An 18136-nucleotide genomic window follows, 5' to 3' on the forward strand; every position below is an offset into this window, starting at 1 on the left:
GAGGAACTGTTTACGTCCCTTGGTGAGAACACACATGTGGTATGTGAGAAACCCTGGTTCAAGTTCCTTTGCCAGTCAATATTTAGTTATTTATAAAAAAGTAAAACTTTAGCTGAAGAGACCACTCCAGAATAGCCAATATCCTGGTGGGCGCTCAGGATACTCCCCTACATGAGTCTCAACAGGATATTGGGGGGGATGTTTTAGGGTCTCTCTCTCTCGGAGCAGAAATTCCATCCTGGACCTGAAGGTTTCATCAAGCCTGGTACGTTCCTGTGAAAAGGTTTGGTTCCAACAATAAACTTTTTTTTTTTTAACAATTCCCGACCAGCTCTAGTCCTGATCAGCAGGCAACAGTCTGACAAGGAACAAGCTTTAAGAACACGGAAATTTTTATGCTGCTGGTTAGCCCTGGTCCCTCATTGGCTTAGTGTTCAGATAACTCTGGTGACTCCTGGATGTCTTGATTCTGCACTGTCCTAGATTGTGGCTGGGTTGCTCCTGCCCTGGTGGTTGCTTGTCCTGAGCTGGAAGGAGATCTAGCTGCTTCCTTCCATCAGCTGGAAGAATGTGCTGACTGGACTGCTGGCTCTTGCTCTTCTGCTGCGGGGGAGGAGGAGGGGTCTGGCTGCCTCTTATTCCAAACTTACTGCTGGCAGACTCTGCAACTAGAGAGGTAAATGGCTAGTACATAGCCCAGCATTGCTCTAGACATAGGTCCATTCTATGGCATGGATAGTTTGCTCTAGGCTATGAGTCTTCCTGGATGGCTCTCTAAAATTAGGAGCTATAGGACTCTCTCTAATCCCAGATATCACACTTAAAGCAATTCTAACCACAGCAAAGCAACTTTGAATGTCTCCTTAGCTATGAAAATCAGGAGATTTAATCTCCTAAACAGTAGCAGTGCTGAGAATAGAAGCCTACGGGCCCAATCAGGAAGCTTAACAAGTCTGTGCAACTGTTTTGGTTTTCTTTTCTGTGCCACTCCAGCTGTAAACATATAAGAGTCAGCTGTTTGCCAAAGGCAGCTGCCATTTAGGAAGGTAGCATGTTACAGAGTAGACACCCTCGGTGTTTTCTGATGGTGACCTTATTTGAGCTCTTTAGTGTTTTGTTGCACCACTTCATCTAAATAATACGCAATCAACTATTACGGAGATGGGTGTCAGTGCAAACCCCAAAGATAGAAGTCATTCATATTCAAATTTGCCCTCAGTGTATGGGAATACTTCAGATTACACATGGTGAGGAAGGGATTGTAAAAAATACAAGAGACACTGAAGAACCAGTGAAGAGGTTTCCTGGGGCGGGGGAAATAATAGAAAAGGAACCAGGAGTATAAAGATTAAATAAAGGTTTTTAAAAATGTTCCATGTACCAAAATCAAAATTCCTAGCTGAAAGGTATTTCATGTAAAAAAAACAAATAGAAGGAGTGCATATCTGAATTTCTAGCCAGTTTAGAATTTACCACTCCCTGTCATTTTGGTAACCTTTTGTGAGATGCCCTCCCACAATGTGTTTTTATAGTGATAAGCAATCCTGAATTGAGAGAAGCTGCTCAGTACTTTTCATATAAAACCCTGACCCAGGAATTAGCTGTGAATACAGTTTTAGGCTAGATTATGCCTTGTGGCACAGACCTGAACAAGGGATGCTTCATTTTATGCCCCACTGCTGGAATAGACATTGAAGGCACTGAGACATAGACACATCTGTCTGAAACATATTTCCTTTCCTGTTTTCTCTGTGCTCCCAGAGGTGGGCAATTTACTGCTTGCCTACACTGTAAATTCCAAACTGCTTTCTTGCTAGCTAGGCTGCTGTTGCCAGTGAAATGGAAGGGCTGGAACTAAAGCTTGACCCATTCCCACACCTCCCTTCCCTCCTGCTCTGGGACTAATCAGGTGAGGAACCCCATGCACAATCTAGCCCTTAGAGTTTAAGTGCAGAAAGCAAAATTACAGCTATGGAGCAGAAAACAGAATCATAGCATGTCCTCATCAATTACTTAGCTACATACACTATACTCCACCTCAGGGGCGTGGGCATGCGGGGTTGGGTTTTGTTTGTTTGTCTTTGAGGCCAGGACTGCATTATAAACACACATCAGTACCGCTATGTCAGCCAGGGGTGTGAACAATTCACACCCCTGACTCATGAGGTTAGACGGACCTAACTTAGGGGTGTAGCCAGCGCTATGTCAATGGGAGGTCTTCTCTCAATGTCATAGCTACCGCCTCTCGAGGAGGTCGATTAACTGCGCTGGTGAGAGAGCCCCTCCTGTAGGCGTAGTAGTTTTTTCACTGAAGTGCTACAGCAGCACTGCTGTGATGCTGCAGAGTTTTAAGTGCTGACCCTGCCATTTCTTTAAATTGTTCTTGGAGGTGCCTGTCAGGAGGGTCATTCTGCCCTTCCTCTCCCTCCAGTTCCTTTCCCATATTATTAAATTTATCTTCCTGAGCAACATCTTCATGTATTTCATTAGGCCAATGAAAAAGCAAAGTCATTTTCTTTTCCAGTGATTGCCTTGTCATCAGTTTCAATTTCCTTGCCTTTTATCCGTTCTGAACCTTTGTCTTGCGACAGCTGGTCAATAAGATTCTTCATTAGCTCCCTTTAACCTCTGCTCGGTAAACTACAAATCCCAGTACCCTCCATACAACACCTTTTCCACATACACATGCACATATACACACTTCCTTTTCTTCTGTAATTTCACAGAAAGTCCCTTTGGTCTCTGCACAAAACTCTGGATGGCTATGTCCTGAGTCTGTGCTGTTTTTCATCTGGTTCTTCTACTAAATCTCATCCAAATAAATCAAATCTTCTAATTCATAACTGTCATTTAAGAAATAACTCAGCTGGAGTTTTCTGAGTGGTAGACTATAATGTAGGACCTATATATGATAACAGAACATTTGCCACATAATATTTCAGGGTTCTACCTTCACTTTTTTCATAATGCCCTTTTAAGTAATCGCACAAAGCATTCTTTTAATATATTTGATGCTTGGTGTTAAGCAACAAATCTACTATGCTTTTTCAGGAGTAATTTAAATTTCTCAAAAATAAATTGTGGGCCTTATTAGAAATGGTCTTTTCTGGTTGAGGACAGAGGAAGTGAACACTGCTCACTTTTTCAAAGGGCATAACATTGACTGCACTCCTCAAAGCTTCGCTGAGGCAGTGTGCCTGCTACAGGAGCAATATCTTTGGGAGCTCCCACTGTGGTGAAGAACTGTCATATCCTCCCAAAGGCTATAGTTTAAAGCTATGGTTCATCTCAGAGTGATTAAGTTACTCACCCAAGACCACAAAATAAATCAGTATCCAAGTCATGATTAGAACTCCAAGTTCCCCACTCATGTTCTTATGCTCCTCCCATTCCTTATTCAAGGTGAGATGATGTAGCTATCAATAATAATTTTAATTAGACTCAAGTTTGCAATATACCTTATGGGTAACAAAGATATCTAGATCTTGCACTCTGTATTACACAGTTTAAAGTGACAGTGCCAAAATCCTATTTCTAACTGCATCTTAAAAACAGATTTGCAACTCAGCATAATATGGAAATAACATAACAAAGTGTTTCTTTTCCCTTTCTGAACATCCATTGGACATTGGTCAGAGTTTGCAATTGCCTCCAAAATCACAAATGCCTCTCAGAGATATGCTTTTTTTGTGTCACTTCAGGTGGCCTGACCTCATAGATTTTTTTCCTACCCGCAAAGAAACAAGTGAAGACAAAGATTTTGATGCTGGTGTTCAGAAGCTAACGGGATATTTTTGACCACAGAAAAATATCCCCTGGGATAAACATGTATTCAAGTCAGATAGCAGAACAACAGGGAACTCTGCTGATTATTTGGACCCAATTTTGGCCCCTGCTATTTAAGCACACCCTGGGATATTAGATATTCAGAAAATTGAACATAAGATGGTGCTTCCATCAAATCAAACTGGCACAAAATTTCAGAATTGTAACCCCAGTCTGTGATACCCATGCCTTTAGCAATAGTGACAACTGCAGTATACAAATGGAAACATTAATATACCAGCCTATGGTAAAGCAGTTTACTAAGGATCCAAGGCATTCAGGATTATTTTTGGCAAGACCATAATTGGAAGGGGCACCGGAGGAAGTATTTTGAAAGACAAAAGGCTGTACTCTTCATGAAGAAACTGAAACATCAGAGATGGAATGTAAAAATTGTATCCTTTTAAAATATACCAGAGCACTAAAGTACAAGGCTGAAATGTTAGGAAATGTTAAACTGTTAATGGGTGAAAAGTGTGTATGATTCAACAACAGAGCAAGTTATAGGTAATTAAGAAGTATGCCAAAGAAAAGGTAATCATAAATGGATTTCTGAATCCCGAAGAACATTTCAGCATATGTTTCAAATAGCTAGCAAAAATCCAAGACTTACAATAGGTTGTGATCAAGGTTTTACTAGCTCTACAGCTAGTACTATACCAAAAACTGGGAAGCAAGTTTTGATAACATAAGGCAATGCATACTTTCTGCCATTTCTTGCTCTCCCACATCGTTTAATCCCTTCTCTGACTTCCCATTGCCCTTTTTATCAAACTCAAACTTCTTGTTCTCTCATTCCAAATACTCTTCCAGTTTGCCTCAGGCTACATCTCTGCCATGTCTTATTACATTCCCCTCAGTCCACTTTGCCTGTAAAGCCAGTCTCAAAGGCCCCCTCTTTTTTTCCCACCCACTCTAATCTCTATGCCTTTTTCCACACTGCCTGTAGTGCATGGAATACCCTCATTAACTGTTCTCCAAGCCAATACCATCTCTTCATTCAAAAAATGCCTCCCTCAATATTCTCTACAAAAAATGAGGTAAAGGATCTTAAAATATTTAACTTAATGGGGTGATTAAAATGTGTACATACTATTAATGAATAATTATTACTGCACCTCTGGTCCTTCTCCTTGCTTTCTGACACACTAGATAGCACTCTAATTCTGCCTGGGAAAGTGGCATCAATTTTACATTATTACTATTAGCTTCCTCTTCCTTGGTATCAGCTTTAATTTCCACAGTTTGATGCAGGGGAGCATGTTGCACCTGTTGCAGCCTCTTCATCATCAACATGGCTTGGCCTGAGATTGGACCCTCAATGCTGTTATCTATTATTCTCATTTTAAAGAAATTAATATTCTGAAAACATGCACTATCTAGACTGACACATATTTTAGAAGGCATTTTGTCTTGCTGGTTTTAATATTTTTCAACAGCAAGTGTCAAAATGGAAAAAAAATTCACTTTAATCTTTACAATAAATCATACAATTAAAATGTTTTTAATTGAAATAATTTATCCCTCAGTTTTATCAAAGATCTCTTACCTCAATTGCAAAGGAAGCTGGCAGCATACAATAATAAATCTGGCTCTGCTGTAAACTGAGTGGATACTTACAAACAAAGACAAAATTGTGATTGTCATGAACTCTTCAGCAATTTTATCTCAGCCACACCAAAATCTGAGTTAAGAAAGACAAACTTTCTGGCACATTACCTTGAAACAGTAGGATTCTACACACTAGAATTCTTTGTTCTATTGTACCTCATGCTTGAGTTGTTACAGAAACAAAAAAGAAAAGGTGTACTTGTGGCACTAGCACACAATTATAGCACAACGTTAGAGACTAGCAAATTTATTTGAGTACAAGCGTTCGTGAGCTACATCCGATGAAGTGAAGCTCACGAAAGCTTATGCTCAAATAAATTTGTTAGTCTCTAAGGTGCCACAAGTACTCCTTTTCTTTTTTGCGAATACAGACTAACATGGCTGCTACTCTGAAGCCTGTTACAGAAACAAAGTTACAACATTCATCAATATTTCTGTTTCAGAGTAGCAGCCGTGTTAGTCTGTATTCGCAAAAAGAAAAGGAGTACTTGTGGCACCTTAGACACTAACAAATTTATTAGAGCATAAGCTTTCGTGAGCTACAGCTCACTTCATCGGATGCATTTGGTGGAAAAAACAGAGGAGAGATTTATATACACACACACAGAGAACATGAAACAATGGGTTTATCATAAACACTGTAAGGAGAGTGATCACTTAAGATAAGCCATCACCAGCAGCAGGGGGGGGAAAGGAGGAAAACCTTTCATGGTGACAAGTAAGGTAGGCTAATTCCAGCAGTTAACAAGAATATCAGAGGAACAGTGGGGGGTGAGGTGGGAGGGAGAAATACCATGGGGAAATAGTTTTACTTTGTGTAATGACTCATCCATTCCCAGTCTCTATTCAAGCCTAAGTTAATTGTATCCAGTTTGCAAATTAATTCCAATTCAGCAGTCTCTCCTTGGAGTCTGTTTTTGAAGCTTTTTTGTTGAAGTATAGCCACTCTTAGGTCTGTGATCAAGTGACCAGAGAGATTGAAGTGTTCTCCAACTGGTTTTTGAATGTTATAATTCTTGACGTCTAATTTGTGTCCATTCATTCTTTTACGTAGAGACTGTCCAGTTTGTCCAATGTACATGGCAGAGGGGCATTGCTGGCACATGATGGCATATATCACATTGGTAGATGCGCAGGTGAACGAGCCTCTGATAGTGTGGCCGATGTGATTAGGCCCTATGATGGTATCCCCTGAATAGATATGTGGACAGAGTTGGCAACGGGCTTTGTTGCAAGGATAGGTTCCTGGGTTAGTGGTTCTGTTGTGTGGTGTGTGGTTGCTGGTGAGTATTTGCTTCAGATTTGGGGGCTGTCTGTAAGCAAGGACTGGTCTGTCTCCCAAGATCTGTGAGAGTGATGGGTCATCCTTCAGGATAGGTTGTAGATCCTTGATGATGCGTTGGAGAGGTTTTAGTTGGGGGCTGAAGGTGATGGCTAGTGGCGTTCTGTTGTTTTCTTTGTTGGGCCTGTCCTGTAGTAGGTGACTTCTGGGTACTCTTCTGGCTCTGTCAATCTGTTTCTTCACTTCAGCAGGTGGGTATTGTAGTTGTAGGAATGCATGATAGAGATCTTGTAGGTGTTTGTCTCTGTCTGAGGGTTGGAGCAAATGCGGTTATATTTGTCACCTTGCTTGTCACCATGAAAGGTTTTCCTCCTTTCCCCCCCCTGCTGCTGGTGATGGCTTATCTTAAGTGATCACTCTCCTTACAGTGTGTATGATAAACCCATTGTTTCATGTTCTCTGTGTGTGTGTATATAAATCTCTCCTCTGTTTTTTCCACCAAATGCATCCGATGAAGTGAGCTGTAGCTCACGAAAGCTTATGCTCTAATAAATTTGTTAGTCTCTAAGGTGCCACAAGTACTCCTTTTCTTTTATCAATATTTCTGAAAGTGCAAGATCAGCTTAATGTGCTTCATTATAATTTTAAACCAGTTTGATTACTCTTTTCTGATAGGCAATTTAGTTATTTGTTACCTCTGTGTCAAATGCTATCTTTTTCAGGTACTTCCATCAGGTATCTGATGGACATGAAATATATTTGATCAACTGTACAGCATTATAAAAGTGAAGGAGATACTGCCACAATAGCAGTCTGAGAAGACTTTGAAGCTGTCAGCCAAACTCAGCTTAAGTAAAATGCCTGCAAGGACTGACTGAGCTGGTAAAATTTCTGAAAAGAGAAGACAAGAGAAACATTGAAGCAATGCTCCATAGCTATGTCCTGCAGGTCACTAGAAGGATGTTCTCATAAATTCCCTGCTTTTCAATTTCAGGCCAAATTTGTAGGCAAAAGATACTGCTGAATTACAATCCTACAAGGTTATGAAATATTATCCCCCCCGCCACTACCACAATTATACCAGCAAAAATAATTTACAAGAACATATGATCATATGAAAATCCTACCAAAATTGCTATGAATGTATTGTTACTCAATCTGAGCAGCTTCTGTATCTGATTATAATATTTTAAGAATATAATGTTATAATTATTGGACCAAATGGAGACCTACTCATTTAATTAGATGCACAGTGCCAATTGTAAATATCATTTGTAAAGCACTCCCTCCAAACCAGCACATTATTCAGTGGGCAAGAGGCCAATGTTAACCATCAAGTGCAGACTGAATGTCCATTTATTAATTTTCCTATTGTCATGATGTCTGCAGTGGAGTGCCTACCTCAGACCAGACTGTGAGAAAACAGGGCAGATACCCCAAAACTGGTGATGTGTTCTATAATTAGATTTCACCAAGCCAGTAATAAATGTGAACTCCTGGATTGCTATACTAGTCTTACCATGGAGTCACAGACAGTCCCTTACTCTCCAGTCTATCTTGCCATCCAGACAAACTGGACTTTGTGATAAAATGTCACTTACTGCAAAAATCACGCTAAATTCAAATTGCTTCCAGTCCCAAGACACCAGTCACTTACCCTGGATATCAGTTGGTATCTGAGATCTGACACCAGAAACAATTCTGGTAGCCAATTCTATAGTAAACTAACTAAATGGTTATTAGCTAAGAAAAGAAATGAGACTTACTGAGAGGTTTAAAGAGGGTAAAATATATGTACGTGTGAGTCACCAGTTTGTAATTCCAAATGGTGGCAGTGATGTAATCAACTACCACTTTCCCAAAAGTCTTTTCAGTATTCTCAGATTGTCTATAGGGATCTCCGCTTTGACTCTGTTACCCTCCCCTATAAGAGTCCAAATAGTCCAGAGATGAAAGATCTTTTCCTGAATCCACAAATACAGCTTTTTCACACAGAAAACAAGCTGTTAGGGTCACTGTCCATGTGGGCTCCTCCTTTGAGGACAGAGGGTGAGGAATGAATTTAGAGTCTTTGGTCTTTGATCAACCCACAGTGACCACATGCTTTGAAATTAGCACTTTTTTGCTAAAGTTCCTCATTTGCATTCCACAAGGCTTCTTCTTTCTTTGATGGGTTATTTAGTTACAGGGGTATATACAATGTAAATGTTTGCTACTACTTTATAACAGGATACAGGTAATTGAAAACAATGCATGTAACATCCCATTAGTAACACCAGATACTCTTTCCTTGTATATATTAACAAGCACTTTGGTCTGTACTGAGACACAAGTGAATTGTCCTGGGTTCAAGCTATGCATTTGTAAGTATTCAGTGATACATGGGGCTTTGGCATGAACTGGCACCTGGTCTGCCAGCATCACAGCTATTTTAATATAGCTATACTATTGCAGTGTGGAAACGCTCGCCATCAGGACTGCAGCCTCATTTTGCTAGCCCATCCCCAAATCACGCTTTGTAAAGATAATTGGAATTAAGGAAGGGAAAATAGGTAAAAGCACCAATTCCCTGTCCCTCTGTCTTTTCCCATGCATGCCTCTGATGCTGCATTTGTCCAATAGCCAAAATAACACATTTTTGACCCCCAGCAGTTGGAAATGAAAGGGTCAGGCTAGATGCAGGGATACTTCTTAGTCATCTAGTTCATTTTATCTATCTGCCTAACCTCTAATATGGCTCCTATCACCATTGCATCTGTTTTCTGTCCTGATTTTCAGAGGTACTGAGGACCTATAACTCCGACTAACTTTAATGGAAGCTATGGAGGGATGGTGTCTGGGCAAAGATGGCCTTTGAGGCCCAAGGAACTCCTTGATTTTCTCAACTGTCTGTGAGACTAATTTTAGCTTTATCTTTAAAAAAAAATCAGTCCCTTTCCATTGTGATGTCAACCTTAAAAATTTAAATCAATCTATAAGGTTCAAATTTGTCACTTTTCCTTTTTCAAAAATATCATGAGTTATTCATTCCCAGTCTTCTTTTGCATATCAGTGTTCAGTAGCATCCTTTGGGACCTGTTAAATCCATGGTGTGTTGTTTTGATTTTGGATGAATAAAGATCTCAGACCAATATATATCTCTGGTGTGGGAAATGGGACATATGAGGCTGCTGCTGATACTAGTTCAGCCACTACTCATTCCCTGAGCAGCCAATATGGATCACCTTGAAGAAATGGTAGGTCAGTACAAAGAGAGGCAAAGCTATGTGTGAGCCATGCCAATGTAGTGTCGCACTTTGTCCCAATCTAGTGGAAAGACTACATACTGAGGTTTATGTATCTGCTACTTTCTCCAAGATAATGCAACTAGTCCTTTAATTCAGGCAGTAGAGTCAGAGGTCCCATGTTCAATCTATGCCTATGGCTGAGTATCATTATATAACCACAGCATTGAGCACAAGGCTTGCCTTATGCCTAGTGTACAATTTAAGAGACAAGGTGGGTGAGGTAATATTTTTTATCGCACCAACTTCTGTTGGTGAAAGAGACAAGTTTTCAAGCTACACAGAGTGAAAAAGAAGAAGGGCTTTTCTCTTTCTCCAACAGAGGTTGGTGCAAAAAAAGATATTACCTCACCCATCTTGTCTTTCCAATAGCCTGGGACCAATATGACTACAACAACACTGCAGTGGTACAACAGTCATAGATAGTAGTTGGTAATGTTTGCGGGATAGAGGGGGAAAAATGATTCAACTCAACTGTGTGCCTTAGGAAATTATGTTTAATTCGACTTACTATAGGATTGCCGTCCCAATATTTAAACTATTTTTTTCTTTGTCTAGTTGCAGAAAGCTATTTCATCTTGTGCCATCTTAACAACATAAAATAATTCTTCCCCTATTCTGTGTCTGTTAGCTCTCAATTATTAACAGAGGGATATATTATCACTCATATGGAAGGCCCAGGTTTACGGTAGCTGAAAGGTGCCATCAATGAGCAGATTGGATGCGAAAAACCTGGGGGTTTGATTTATTTTCTCTTGTGACTCAAAAGTATCAGAGTTATGACTCATCAGCCACTTTCCACCTCCTGTAGCTCACAATGACTAAGATGAAATTAAAACATTTGAACAGTACTGAACTCAAATGGTTCACTATGGTTTCTATGAACAAGAAGCTGATAAAAATAGATCAGCATGTTCCTGTTGCTATTTCTCACTTCTGATTTCAGACATGCCTTAGTTCTATGTTAGCTGGAAAAAAAACTTAAGTGTGCCCAGTTAGGCTGACCAAACTACTTACACTCTGATTCAACAAAGCACTCTAGCACATGCTTAAGTCCCATTTAGTCAATGTTAAGCATTTGGGCTGATGGAAAATTCCCATCAACTTTTAAAATAGGGTTGTTGAGTAAACAAAAATTTTCATGGAAAGTATCTGCTTTAGTCAAAAATTACTAATTATGTTCCTTAGTGTCTTTGCATAAATCAGACCTTTTAACAGATTTGACATATTTCTTTGAATTGTCTCTAGTTTATGAATGTGTGTTTCTTAAGAGTAATCCCAGCCTCTATACAGATAAGTGTAGTACACTCATGTATATCTGAAATAACTCCACTGATATATATGAAATTACTATGGATTTACATCACTGTAACAAAGAGCAGATGTTTCTGATGTACCATGAAGGCTACCTTGCCTAACACCATATTTCACCTGTAAAATGGTGATTTTCACAGGAATTTTGAAAAGTCTTTTTTACCTAATGTGTTCTGGTGTCATCCTTGGTGCAAAAAGAAAATAAGACATGTTTGTACGGTTTCCATGTTATATGTATCATTCATATATGAATGATCTCATCACAATCAAACTCCCAGAGAAAATACCTATTTTTAAAAAAACCTAAACATCTTTTCAAAAATTTTCAAGCTAACAAGATCAAAGCTAGCTCTCCTATGTAATGTTCTGCAGTTACATCCCTGGTTGCAGTATAGGCCTGGTCTACGCTATGGGGTTAGGTTGAATTTAGCCACATTAGGTAGATTTAAAAATGACTGCATCCACACAACCCACCCCATTCCGTCAACCTAAATGGCTCTTAAAATCGACTTCTGTACTCCTCCCTGATGAAGGGAGTAGCGCTAAAATTGACCTTGCCAGGTGGAATTTGGTGTAGTGCGGATGCAAATCGACAGTATTGGCCTCCAGGAGCTATCCCTGAGTGCTCCATTCTGACCACTCTGGACAGCACTTTGAACTCCGATGCACTATCCAGGTACACAGGAAAAGCCCCGTGAACTTCTGAATTTAATTTCCTGTTTGGTCAGCATGGTGAACTCAGCAGCGCTCAGCAGTACAAATGACCATGCAATATCCCCAGAATCATAGAGCGAAGAATGTTTCTATGCTCCCCCTATCATCTCCATCCCTGAGGTTATCGCAGATTAGGAGGCGATGACATGTTTTCCAAGATCATTCAGTCCTTCCGCACTGATAGGGCACAGTTTACTGCATGGAGGCATTCAATGGCAGAGGCCAGGAAAGAATTAAGTGAGCTTGAAGAGTGGAGGCAGGACGCGATGCTGAGGCTAATGGGGGAGCAAACGGATGAAGCATCTGTTGGAGCTGCAGGAAAGCCAACAAGAGCACAGACCCCCACTGCATCCACTGTATAACCACCTACCCTCCTCCCCATGATCCATAGCCTCCTTCCGCAGATGCCCAAGAACTTGGTGGGGCGGGGGAGAGAGGCTCTGGTCACCCAGCCACTACACTCCAGAGGATGGCCCAAGCAACAGAAGGCTGTCATTCAAACAGTTTGATTTTTAGTGTGGCTGCAATAGCAATGTGGCCTTGTCCTTCCATCCTTCCCGACCCCACCCAGGCTACCTTGTCCATTATCTCTTTAAAAAAAAATAAGAAAGAATGCGTGGTTTCAAAACAATAGTTACTTTATTTCAAAGGGGGGAGGATGGATGGGTTACACGGAATTAAAATCAACAAAGGGGGTGGGTTTGCATCAAGGAGAAACACACACAACTGCCACACTGAAGCCTGGCCAGTCATGAAACTGGTTTTCAAAGCCTCTCTGATGCACAGCGCATCTTGCTGTGCTCTTCTAATCGCCCTGGTGTCAGGCTGCTCAAAATAGGACACCAGACACCAGGGCGATTTGCCTCAACCTCCCACCCCACCATAAACATCTCCCCCTTACTCTCACAGATATTATGGAGCACACAGCAAGCAGTAATAACAACAGGAATGTCGGTTGTGCTGAGGTCTGACCTAGTCATCAAACAGCACCAGCAAGCTTTTAAATGCCCAAAGGCACATTCTACCACCATTCTGCATTTGTTCAGCCTATAGTTGAATAGCTCCTTACTACTCTCCAGGCTTCATGAGTCATGAGAGCAAAGGGTAGGCTGGGGTAGGTGTGACCATGCGGCGCTGCTGGCTGGGAGAGCAGCCTGAGGCAGAAGCCTCCAGCTCGCATGATATTCCAGGCAGGACTGAATCACCATGAGATGAAACTTAAAGAAGAGAATGACCTGGAGCCTCTGGCTCCCATTCAGTGCTCTAAGAGGAGGATAGCCATGTCTGTCCAGGCGCCTCTGATCGACCTCACTGCGGTCTGCCAGGAGCACCCAGGAGACGTGTGAAGGCAAGGAACTGCTGCCGTGTAGCAATGCAGTACCACGTCTGCCAGCAGCACCCAGGAGACATCCGGTGACGGTGAGCTGAGCAGGCTCCATGCTTACTGTGGTATGGCATCTGCATAGGTAACCAAGGAAAAAGGGCACAAAATGATTGTCTGCCATTGTTTTCATGAAAAGAGGGGGGGCCTGACGACATGTACCCAAAACCACCCGCAACAATGTTTTTGCCCCATCAGGCATTGGGAGCTTAACCCAGAATTCCAATGGGCAGCAGAGACTGCGGAAACTGTGGGACAGCTACCCACAGTGCACCGCTCTGTAAGTCAATGCTAGCCACAGTAGTGACGATGCACTCCACCGACTTAATGCGCTTAGTGTGGGCATACGCAATCAACTGTATAAAATTGGTTTATAAAAATCGACTTCTATAAAATCGACCTAATTTTGTAGTGTAGACAAGGCCATAGTGTTTGACTAACAACCTGATGCATACGGGTTTATATTCCTAATTGTTTTCTTTTGTCCAATGTAATCTATCTATGAATATTTTCATTAGCTGTATGAATGTTTAACTCTTCTTAAATGCCTGGTGTAAATGATGCAATGAGTCCCAAAAATTAATTAGTATTTTGTTGAAAAAAATGTATTTCCTCTTATCATTTTAAAATTTGTTACCTTTTTGTTTCATTCACCTTTGTTCCTGCATTATGAGAGCATAAATACAAGTATCCAATTTACCTTCTCTATAACATTTCTTATTTTGTACACCTCTATCATGCCCTATTTTATTCATCTCTCCCTAAACTGAACAATCACCAATCTTCATGAATCAGAGAGCAATAACATTTAAACACCATTAATCTTTTTCTTAAAATGCAATAAAAATATCTCCACATACAGTCAAGAGCAATCTGGTTACACACTTAATATACTAGGTCATGAATGTTTTCATTTTGTAGTCACAGAACAGCTTTTCATTACCGTATGGTATTGTCCAGAATGTAGTAGTTTGGGTAAACGTAGATGGTCACTGTTTAAAAAATAAAAAAGCACTTTCATGTTCCCTGGCCTGCAGTGGAGCAGGGTTAGAGAACAATTTTCCACTTAGAATCCAAATATTTGTTCTGATGAAGCTAGCCTAACTTGTGGAAGCTAACAGGGGCAAAGCCATTATTCAAATCTTAGGTTTCTCTAGCAGAATGTTTTTATTTAGAATGGAAAATAAATCATTTGCCAACAAAGTAGTGTTTTAAACTAATTAACAGCTGAATATATTCATATTTGAACTAGAAATAATTTTGCATAGTGGAGAAATCTATCTGCTTTTTTTTGCTTGTCTCCAAATGGACATTGGCTTTATGCTCTCCTGTAATGCTCTGAAAATAAAATACCAGCAACACTGATAAAACCCCTCAAGCATTCACATCCTAAGTGCACTATAATAAAGTACCCAAGTTTTCTTTTTTCATTTGTCAAGTAAAAAGCATATTTTAGTTCTTTATTGTGCTTGCAGTAAAACAGTAATTGATGAACACCAGAAAGGTTTTCTGGGGTATATTCTACATTTGACAAAGTCTAAGTAAGCTGACGAAGAAACCACAAGGATATTGATTTTCCATGAAAGGGCAAGACTGATCTTTCTTCATTTGAAAGGTTCTACTTTACCACTGAATGCTACAAAGAAAATCCAGAGTATAAGTAAAGAACACAAGAGAACAGTACAGCAAGGAAAAAAGATAAATGATTTCAGGATTAAACTGTTCTGCTTGCCATTCTACTGCCCATTTGTGGGGGTGAGGGGGGAGGGAGCCCATTATATCTTTAAAAGAAGTCCACTTAATACAGATGAATAAAGCAATTCAAAACTTGTAAAAATAAATATTATCCTATTCTTCTCTACTGTATAACCCCCTCTACATGTGGACAGAGAGGCAGGGAGACCGCTACATGGGACAAAATTCAGGAAACATTTGCTTATCTCTAAATAGATCTGGCCAGAACATTTGAGACTAATGAAATTTTGTTGAAGACAGAACGTTTCACAGAGACATATCAAAAGTTTTAATCAGGAAGGAGGAGAGACAGAGAGACTCTCACATTCTGCACCCTGGTGATTAGGCCACTGTTCTGGATGTGGGAGACTCAAAACAGGACAAACCCCAACTAAATCATCCCAGCCAGGGCTTTGTCAAACCAGGCCTTAAAAACCTCTAAGAATGGAGATTCCACCCTAGGCAACCCATTCCAGTGCTTCACCACCCTCCTAGTGAAATACTTTTTGGCTTTAAACAATGGTTGGTATGAAACATACACTCGCTGTGTGATGAGACTGAAGCAGAGGTGCAAAAAATGTTGTGGTGATGTAGCAATACATCTTGGACAAATATCTGTAGTTATGAAAAAGAGCCAAATGTTTAGACTGGTGAAAATATAAGTCAGGACATGACAATGAACTACAAAAGCTTATGCTCAAATAAATTTGTTAGTCTCTAAGGTGCCACAAGTACTCCTTTTCTTTTTGTGAATACAGACTAACACGGCTGCTACTCTGAAACCTGTTAAAATTCCAAGGACTAACTTACTTTCAGAACTGAAGAACAGACTGCACTTCATGCTGTTATAATGTTTACAGGCTTTTCTTTAAAACTCACAACATCTGTTGAGTGCTTATGAGGATTTTCAAAGCTGTGCTCAGCCTTATAACTGAAATATCATTGATTTTTATCTTTCTAAAACTTATTTCAATATATTGTGTATATGTAAATATACACACTTTATATAATACATATACAGAAATTCTTTATTGACTGAAATAGAAAAAGGTGGGAATTATACAAACGATTTCTAAAAAAGTCAATGGGTTAAGTTATAGAAGTGATTATAGGATAATATTATAGTTATTTTACATCAGAGATAAGATAACCACAGAGAACAAATTGCCTAAAGAATCTGGGTTTGAGCCTATTTTGTGTAATTTCTATGTAGGAAATGAAGTGCAGCCATAATTTAGCATAGTTGTTGTAGCTCTATATCTAACTCTGTTTTCACTCTGGACACATTCCCTATCTTTGAATATATTTTTACTTGAAAGTCTGTCAAGATTCATGCATAACAATATGTTTACCTGATGATCTTTCACTAGTCTAGCACTTTTATGCCCATTCTCATCCTTCTTTATGCTAGAATCATAGAAATGTTGGGCTGGAAGGAAACTTGAGAAATCATCAAGTCCAGCCCCCAGTGATGAGGCAAAACCATTATTCTCATGCTGTGTTATACCTGAGGGATTTTGTCTCACCTCATGCCATACTGTATATCAACAGTCAGCAGAAGCATACAAACCAATCCTTATTATTCTCTAAGAGGGCTCTACGTGTCACATGCCAGTAGGCAGTGCAACCTAGTGTTTGGAATGGGAGTCAGACATGGTGGTCAGAGGAGAGTTGGAGGGAGAAAATGGAGCCATGATTTGGAGACAAACCCAAGGTCAGAACAAGGAAGCAGGAATCACAGCACAACCCAAGTCATGGTCAGAAGACAAGCCAGTACTTAGAACCAATAGTCAGGAGGTTTGGTAGAGATTGGTGCTGAAGAGGGAACAAGCACAGTTTGGATCAAGGACCAATACAAGAAGCAGGTCTGGCACTGCTATGGGCAAGGAATGTATTGAACAGCCACTGTGTTACTATTGCAACAAGGTTTAAATGATCGGCTGGCTGTTCTGTCCAATCAGGGAGAACAGTCACTTAGTGAGAACTTATTGGCCCCAGCTGAGCACATGCGGTTGTCAGGTGACTACGCTGAAGCAAGATGAATTACTGACACTAAGACTCTGAAACTTGTACCACATGCCACGTTTAGTCCAAATTTTGTGATTGTCCAGACACACTGCAAAATACACTGATTTGTAGTGGAAAAGGCTAAGGATATGCTTCCTAGATAGTGAATGGGATAAGTAACCATCTAGTTGAGTTTGAGCTGCTGATACTTAATTGTATTTACTGTGTAATTAATTATGTTAGGGCACCTACAGCCTTGGATAAGCATCTTTATTATTTTAAATCTAAATAAATAAATACCTAGATTGGATGGTAAACTTCTTGGGATAGAATTTGGCCCATTCAATGATCTGTAAAATGCACAATATAAATAATAATCAGATCCAGCTCACCTTCCTGCAAGCCTCTCTTATACACCAGTCTATTCAGAGCTGGTATAGACCCCTCTTCTTTGGCATATAGAAAATGAAGTGAAGAGACCCTCTCCCAGGTACACAAGTAGTGCAGAGATTCCCTCCCTGCATGCTTCCTGTACCTGCAAACACATGCCCAGAACTACCCCTTTGCAGATCTTAAGTGGCACCTGGGGCCTTTCCCAGATTCTCTGCACCCCCCGTGAATTTCAGTTTCAGTGTTTAAAGAATTTGCTAATATCTTGTTAAAGGGAAAAGGAGAATCTTCATTTACTGGAATAACTTTTCTAAGATTCAGATAGTGGTGAAAGGGTAAATCATGATTATTTTAGTTTTACAATTAGGTTTGAAAGACAAGACTTCTCAATCAGTTGCATGGCAAAATTGAGTTCTGCACACACAATGACCACGTGCTTTGAAATAGGGTGACCAAATAGCAAGGGTGAAAAATCAGGATGGGGGTGAGGGGTAACAGGAGCCTGCATAAGAGAAAGACCCAAAAATCAGGACTGACCCTATAAAATCAGGACATCTGGTCATCCTACTTTGAAATGAAAACCTTCATGTGAAT

The sequence above is a fragment of the Dermochelys coriacea genome, chromosome 3, assembly GCF_009764565.3.
Source record: "Dermochelys coriacea isolate rDerCor1 chromosome 3, rDerCor1.pri.v4, whole genome shotgun sequence".
Taxonomy (NCBI): Eukaryota; Metazoa; Chordata; order Testudines; family Dermochelyidae; genus Dermochelys; species Dermochelys coriacea.